The sequence below is a fragment of the Manis pentadactyla genome, chromosome 3, assembly GCF_030020395.1.
Source record: "Manis pentadactyla isolate mManPen7 chromosome 3, mManPen7.hap1, whole genome shotgun sequence".
NCBI lineage: Eukaryota > Metazoa > Chordata > Mammalia > Pholidota > Manidae > Manis > Manis pentadactyla.
Genome location: NC_080021.1, coordinates 122,797,605 through 122,805,868, shown reverse-complemented (window position 1 = coordinate 122,805,868; position 8,264 = coordinate 122,797,605).

Below are 8,264 nucleotides of genomic sequence, written 5' to 3'. Positions count from 1 at the left end.
ACAGTGTCAGTTCCCTGCCAAAGACCTGTGAGGGGATCTTTCCATCTGACCAAAGCAAATTTCTTATCTTGAGGTGTCCAAAATCTGTCCACTGCTGTGAGGCCTTGCTCATCCACTGAAAGAAAATTTAATGTGAGTAAGGAAAGGTTTAAATTGGTTTGCTGGGGAGGTCCCATATTTTCCCCCTTTTTGTTTAAATAATTGATTTTTAAGTGTGAAGTGGGCTCTTTCCACTATTCCTTGACCTTGAGGGTTGTACGGAGTTTCTGTGATGTGCTGAATTTGAAAAGTATAACAGAAATGTTGAAAGGCTTGTCCAGTGTAGCCAGGCCCCTCATCAGTTTTTATAATTTTAGGAATGGCCATGATGGAAAATGCATATAAACAATGGGAAATAATGTGTTACTGGCTTCTCCTGATCAAGGGGAAGCACATATGAAGTCAGAATAAGTATCAAGGAAAGCATGAACAAAAGATGTATTTTTAAAGAATGGAACATGGGTAATGTCCATTTGCAAAATCTGATTTGGAAGTAGGCCTCGAGGGTTAACACCAAGAGGTGCTGTAGGCAACAAAGAATGACAGTTTTGACATGTATGAACTATTTGTCTGGCTTGTTCTTGGACAATCCCAAACTGCTTTTTAAGAGTCCAGGAGTTTTGATGAAACAACTGATGAGAGTGTTGAGCAGCTGAGAGTGGAGATTCTGAAACAAAGATTAAACCTTGTAGAGGAAGCTCTCTGGCAGCGGGGGCGGCAGCTGCATTACAGGTAGCCAAAGGTCCAGGAAGACCAGTGTGTGCATGTAGATGTCTGACATATACCAGATTGTTTCTCCACTTAAGAGCCATTTGAGCTTTATGAAAAAGATGGAAAATTTATTCAGCAGTAGCTTGAGAAATAACAGCTGTTTCTATAGTATGGAATACTGTAAACACATATTTACTGTCAGTATAAACATTAAGAGAATGTTCTGGGTATAACTCAAGCACCCAAAGCACAGCTTCCAGCTCTACCCTTTGGGTGGAACTGTGATAAGTGTGGCAGGAGTAAGTGCCATTAGGAGGGTGAATAGCAGCGGTATCTGAATTAGATCCATCTGTATAAATAGTGATTGCATCAGGGATAGGTGTACTCTGCATAATTCTAGGAAAAGTTAAAGGAGTGTCCCTAAGAAATTGTAAGAGTTTATTAGAGGGGTAGTGGCAATCGATTTTCCCAGGAAAATTAGCAAAAGCTAGTTGCCATTCCTCAGAAGTGGACCACAGCCAAACCTATTTCTGGGCTCTGTAAAGAATAACAATGAAAGAAGGTTCAGCAACCATAAGCTGTCTAAGTCGAGTTCTGGCTTAGCGAACCATGTCACACACTAGAACATAATAGGGGGTAAGATGTTGAGAAGGAGAATTTGAAAGATGAATTGATTCAAGTGGTCCCAAGGGCTGCCATAAAACACCTGTAGGAGTTAGGCTGGTGGTACAGACAATAATGGAAACAGGTATTCAGGGATCAAGGCAAAGTAACTGAGCATGCAGAATAGCATTCTGAACATGTTTTAAAGCCTGTGTGGCAGCTAGTGTCAAGCACCTAGAAGAAGAAGGATTAAAGTCACCTTGAAGAATTTTGAAAAGAGGTTGCAGTTGTCCTGTGGTAAGTATCAGGAAAGGTCTTAACCAATTAATGTCTCCAAGCAATTTTTGGAAATCGTTCAGGGTATGCAAGTGCCTAGTTGTTATTTCCACCTTTTGTGGCTGAATGGTTCTCTATAAAATACAGGTTTCTAAATAGGAGAATGGAGCTTGTATTTGCACCTTTTCAGGGGCAATATGAAGTCTATGAACAGTCAGTTGAATGTTAAGTAGCCCGTAAGGTTGAGATAAAATTTCTGGATCTGCATGAGAACAAAGAACATCATCCACATAATGGATAATATATGCTTCCAGATATTTGTCATGTACCACTTGAATGGCTTGCACTACAAATGTTTGACACAAGGTGGGGCTGTTAGCCACACCCTGTGGAAGCACTTTCCAGTGATATCTTTTCATGGGCTCTTTAAAGTTAACTGAAGACAAGCTAAAAGCAAAGCATTTTCTGTCCTTTGGATGTGAAGGGATAAAAAAGAAACAATCTTTCAAATCAGTAACAATGAGGGAGTGTTTCCAAGGAATTATAATTGGGGAGGGCGGTCCCGGTTGTGATGCTCCCATGGTAACCATGATTGCATTAACCTTGCAGAGGTCCTGTAGGAGCCTCAAACGACCAGAATGTTTCTTTCTCATCACAAAAATAGGAGTGTTCCAAGGACTAAGGGATTATTCAATATGTCTGGCTTCTAATTGTTTGGACACAAGCTGTTGGGCAATTTGTAGTTTCTCCTGAGTTAGGGGCCATTGGTCTTCCCAGACAGGCTTGTCAGTTAACCACTGTATTTTAGAGGCCGTCAATATTGGGTAGTCAGGAGATACCAAGGCTCCTAAGGCAAATTTGAATGGTACCCTAGGCCAGATCGATCTTGACAAGGCTGAGGAGAAAGTGGGAGTAATTGACATTGATTTCCACATCCCAAACCATTACTAGGCACATATCCTTGATTTAGCATCATTTGGTCAACTTGAGGACTAGGACTATAAAGTAAAACTGACATTTGAGTTAAAATATCCCACCCCCATAAATTAACAGGAAGATGGTCAAGAATCTATGGTTGAAAAGTTCCTGAATGTCCCTCTTTGTCTGACCAAGTCAGCATTTGAGAACTTTGTAAAGAACCCTGTGCCATGCCAATACCTTGCAGATCAGTCATAACCTCTTTTGTGGACCAAGTGGTGGGACAATGCCGTGATGATGTAACAGATACATCAGCTCCAGTATCTACTAGGGTTTCAAAATGTTTTTCATTAATCCAAAGTGTTAAAGCAGGTTGCTTGAGTCCCACTCGTTGGACCCAAAAAACATCAGAGAAACTGAAACCTTGGCTCCCTCTCGTCTGAGAAGATTGACACAGGCCTGTTTTTACAAGAGGCAGTACAACTAGTTGAAGCTACACAGTCAGAAGATAACATCTGTATAATTCCAAAAGGTGAGCAACACATAATTTTAATTTCTCCTATATAATCAAAGTCTATGACTCTGGGTAGCACTTGTAATCCTTTTAAGTTCCAGCTACCCCTACCCAGAATAAGACCTACTGTACCGGGAGGTAAAGGGTCATATACTCCAGTAGGAATAGCTTGTGGTCCCATATCAGGAGTTAATACGAATTGGGAGGTAGGACTGAGGTACAATCCTGTGCTCCCTGAGGTTGCTCGATAGAGTTGTTGGGTTGTTATATGTTGGGGAGAACAATTGAAGGAGTCATGGACAGGGCCCGCATTATTTGTCAGGGCCAGGGCTGACCCCTTCGGGAGTTTCCTGGTAACAGAAACCCCTGTGACCTGCAGTTACTGGCCCAATGCTTGCCTCGGCGACACCGTGGGCAAACACTAGGTGTCTTGTTTAGTCTTTCTTGAGGTGAATTAGTAAGAGGTACCTTTTGATAATCTGTTGGGCAAGTATTCTCAGGCAAAATGGCCGAATTGTCCACAGCGAAAACACTTGCCTATAAAATGGCGCTTTGTTTCTAATTGGGGGTGGAGCCACCGTGTCAGGTCTATTTTATTTAATATGGCTGCCAAAGTTGTGCCTTGCATATAAGAAGGACCCACATCTGCACAAAGTCTAAGAAAATCGGAAAGATTCCCTTTCTTTCTAAAAGGCCGAATGAGACCCTGACATGCACTATTTGCATTTTCAAAAGCTAGTTGTTTAGTAAGGATATTTCTAGCTTCAGGATCAGGAACCACTATAGATATTGCTTGCAGTAATCCCGAAACAAATTCCTGTAAGTGGCTCATCTGGACCTTGCTGAATGCTGTTAAGTTCTTCAGTTTTTGCTTCTGCAGTAGGCAGACTTCTCCAAGCCTTAACCCCGCAAATATTAATTTGCTGATATGCTTGTATAGGAAACTGGAGCTGATCTACTGAGACAGAATACTGCCCATCTCCAGTTAGCATATCCAGGCTAATAGGAATGTTGTGCATTTGATTTCTTTTGGCCTGCTGTGTGCACAAGTCTACAAATTCAGTTTTCCATAGCAAATAATCACCTCCAGAAAGACATACTTCAGCAAACATTTTCCAATCATTTGGAGCCAGAACATCTGTAGATATCCCCTCCAAGAGAGCAAGGGTAAAAGGAGCAGTTGGGTCATATTGAGAGCAAGAGTTTTTAAAACTCTCTTAAAGTTTTAAAAGGAATGGGATTATGCTGTTTAACATTCCCATCCCTGTCTTGCACTTTAATAATTGACAGACAGATAGAGTGGAACCCAGTTATATCATCTCCTTGCCTTTGACCTTCTTGGATGCTTTGCTGTAAAATTGAGTAGTAAGCAGGATTAGAAATCATTTTGGCAACAACAGGAATAGAATGTCCCCGGTTAGATTGACCACTAGGGGGATGCAAAGGCACGATGGGGTTCCCTGATTGCAATATAGAATTTTGAGATTTATTAGAGCAGGTGAAGGGATGTAGGGGTCTAGGAAAAGACATATGATTTGAATAAGCAGTTAAAACAGATCTGGCATCGGTAGGAGGTTCATTGAAAGGCCTTATAGGGTTTCTCTTTCCAATTCAGCACTGAGGAAGCAAATTTCTCCTGGTCATCATTTTGGATGCTATGGGCACCATGTTGGATGCCATGTTGCTTATTTTCAAAAAGATCTTTTTCAGAATACTGTTTCTCCTTCAATAACCCCTGTTCATATTTAGGAGGTAATAGTTCAGTGTCCTGGTCATATTTAGGAGGCATCAACTCACAGTCCACGGGGGCTGTGGCATTAGCCAGAGTCTCATAACCAGTGACTGCTTGTTGCGATTGCGCACCTGCAGAGCTTTTTTCTGGTGGTGTGTCTGGAAAACGATTATCGGGGGATGGATCCAAACTTTCCTTTTAAATTTCACAAAGCAAAGGTAGGCACTAGAAAGACCCAAGGCCTTTGAAGGGTGTAACGCTGTTTAAGTTGTTGCCCCACCTTTTGCCAGAGCTGTTCATTTATGGTTCCTTCTTTAGGGAACCAGGGGAATGTATCTTGTACAAAAGTAAGAAAAGCATCTAATTGCTGGGCACATACAGCAATACCACAACCATGAAGAGTAGTTTTAAGCATATGTCCAAAAAGCGATTGGTTTTTTGATCCAGACTCTCCCATAGCTGTAGCTTTAAGGGTATATACAAAATTTGTAAGGTCGACCAGACAGTCCTTTGACCCTTGCTATCCCAAGTTTTACTCCTGATTCTAATGCTCCCATACTATCCTTAGGACTTCACCAAGTCCATACCTTATAGACGCGCATCTGTTCACCCATGCGAGGCTCCTCACTGAAATTGCCGACTGTCTGCATGAGACCTGACCCTCCTCAGGTCCCTGTTTGGGCGCCATCTGCAGAGACCAGCTCTACAAACCAGCTGAACCTGAGAGGAGTGGATGGGAGCTTAAGGAAAACACAGAGGAAGATACAAAAAAACATGGAAACCAAATTTGGGATCAGGAGGTTCACTGCCCACAGATGGCGGACAAGTGATGCAGTTTATTTTCTGAGCACTACTTATATACATAGGCTCATAATAATGTCACTTGCGGACTGATCTCATATCTGGTGTAGTCATTTCTATTTCTGGTGATCTCACTTCCTGTTGATATCATTCTCTGGTGTCCAGATCCTGTGATATCACTTTCAGGGTGACGTCACTTCTAGGGTGATATCGCTTCTGGCCCTCCATACTTTCCTATATGCATTTATACTTAATTTGTTCTTTTTTACAAATTTTAGAAGCATTCTGTCATTCTTTTCAAATTATCATCCAGTCATCCAATTATTTATGGGTCTATCATGTACAGTAGGATATACTCATTAACTTTGAGAGACAGTTTAGTTGAGGTAACAGCACTTATGTACATGTAATAATAATATTAAATGTAATCTAAATGCTACATTTATGGCACGGACTAATACTACTATAGTATTTCAGAAAGGAAAATTCTCCAATAGTAGCTGGGGTTGTTTAGAATGAACAGTTCTTAGAGCTCATGGGGTGGTTGACACATGATAACTCTCAATAGTATAAACTATATCTAATAATAAGAAAGGTCACTAGGAAATCTCCATTACTGTAATAGAAGGAAAGGGAGAAGGTTAAGGGCTTTTGCTTACTGTGGTGGTATATTATATATATGAGGCAAGAAGGAAAAAGGAGAGAGAATTACTCCCTCTTAGAAAAAGCTAGCCTATTCTGTGTTAGCCAGTTTACTACGGACACATGCTAAGAGCACTACTAATGCTAGTGCACAATCAGATAAGGTGCCTTGGAAAGGTAAGGGTTAGCACTGAAGATACAGGTTGGAGGAACCACCTTGTGATACTCAGCACCTCATGATTTCAGTAGGATGGGGGTAAAATGCACAGAGCACTAAACATAATCAAGGACAGAGTTACTGGTCCCACCCACCCATGCAGATCTTCCCTCATTTCTTTAGCTAATATGGACTTACTTCAGCTCTGAAAATTCTGGCTCATTATGAATTTGGCTGCTATGTTAGTGGTTGAATATACAGTTACAGGAGGAAAAAGCAAAAGGCTCACCAATCTAATATCAACCTGAGACCTAGGCCAGGATACAAATACCACTGTGGGAATATGATTTGAAACAGGTCTTGATGCTCAAGTCATAAGCTATAGATGTTAATTGCAGCTTGTGGGTATTTTGCAGCATAAATATTACAGCCTCTGCTTTTAGGACAGTGTATTATTCCAGCATACATTTAAAGAACAGCAATACATTTTAGAGACAGCATTCATTCCTGATCCATATCTGTTGTTAAATAAATCCATTTAATCCACCGGCTCATTGTTATCAAGACAGAGACACACAAAATATTTCCTTCATTATAAAAGTAAAACAAAACTTCTCTCTACTTCATATTTCTTTTGAATGCTAATGTGTAAGACCAGTTTAAATTAATCTCAGCAGTCACAGTTACAATTTGCAAATGAATCATAAAATAAATTCATCTTTGTAGGGTAAATTGACCTTGACAGGAAATTAAAATCTCAATAAGTGTTTAAAAAATACACACACATGTATATATGCATGACCTCCTTTATTGGAATTCAATGTCAGAATACAAGTTCTTTTCCTTTGAATTTGAGATATTGTGAACTTTTGAGAAAATATTCTAGATTTTTTTGGTGGTTTCAAATTCTCTATATATTTGAATACCTTTTACTTAATCTCAAAATAATAATGTTGAAAATCTTGGTAGAGTTGGATAATGGTTTGTTTTCAACAAATCACATGAAAATCATATAACTGTTTTCCTAAATAATACAAATACTAGTAGTAAAATTCTCTACCTCCTCTCCACCCTTCCTCAGTGACAGCTTCTCTGGGGCTACGATATAAGACAGAAGTCAGACACCAATCCATCTTACAGAGACAGATTCCTGATAGCATCACAGAGTAGGAAATGCATCTTCTCAAGAGTGAGACAAATTAATAGAAAGATACATTAGAAAACAGGTGGACACTTCCAGCTTCAGCTACAACATCTAAAAGCTTAGAAGTTGTCATTCTTATTCTTAAGAGCTAAACAAACTGAAAATAAGTGACTTTTCTTGGACCTATCATAAAACTGGGATATTAGTACAAACCATGACCCTGAAATCTGGAGAAAAAAGTGACTCCAGAGAGTCAGAGCTGTGATCTAACTACCTGGAATAAATGTCTCTGTGGCCGTAAAATTAGTTGGAGTGCTTAATGGGTAATTCTAATCAATTGTTGGAGGTTAAGCATGGACTACCTATGTGAGTGGGACATATTCTTGAGGACTACAGTCAAAAGGAGATACAATATTTTTCAGGGAAATACACATTAAAACAAATATATCACTAGATTCCTATTAGAAAGACCAAAATCTAGAGCACTGACAACACCAAATGCTGGTGAGGTTGTGGAGCAACAGAAACTCCCATAATAGCTAGTAAGAATGAAAAATGTTCCTTTGGAAGATAGTCTGACTATTTCTTATAAAACTGAACATATTTTTACCATGAGATCCAGAAAATGTGCCCCTTGGTATTTATCCAAAGTTGTTGAAAACATATCCACACAGAAATCTGCCCACAGATTTTTATAGAAGCTTTATTTATAATTGCCAAAACTTGG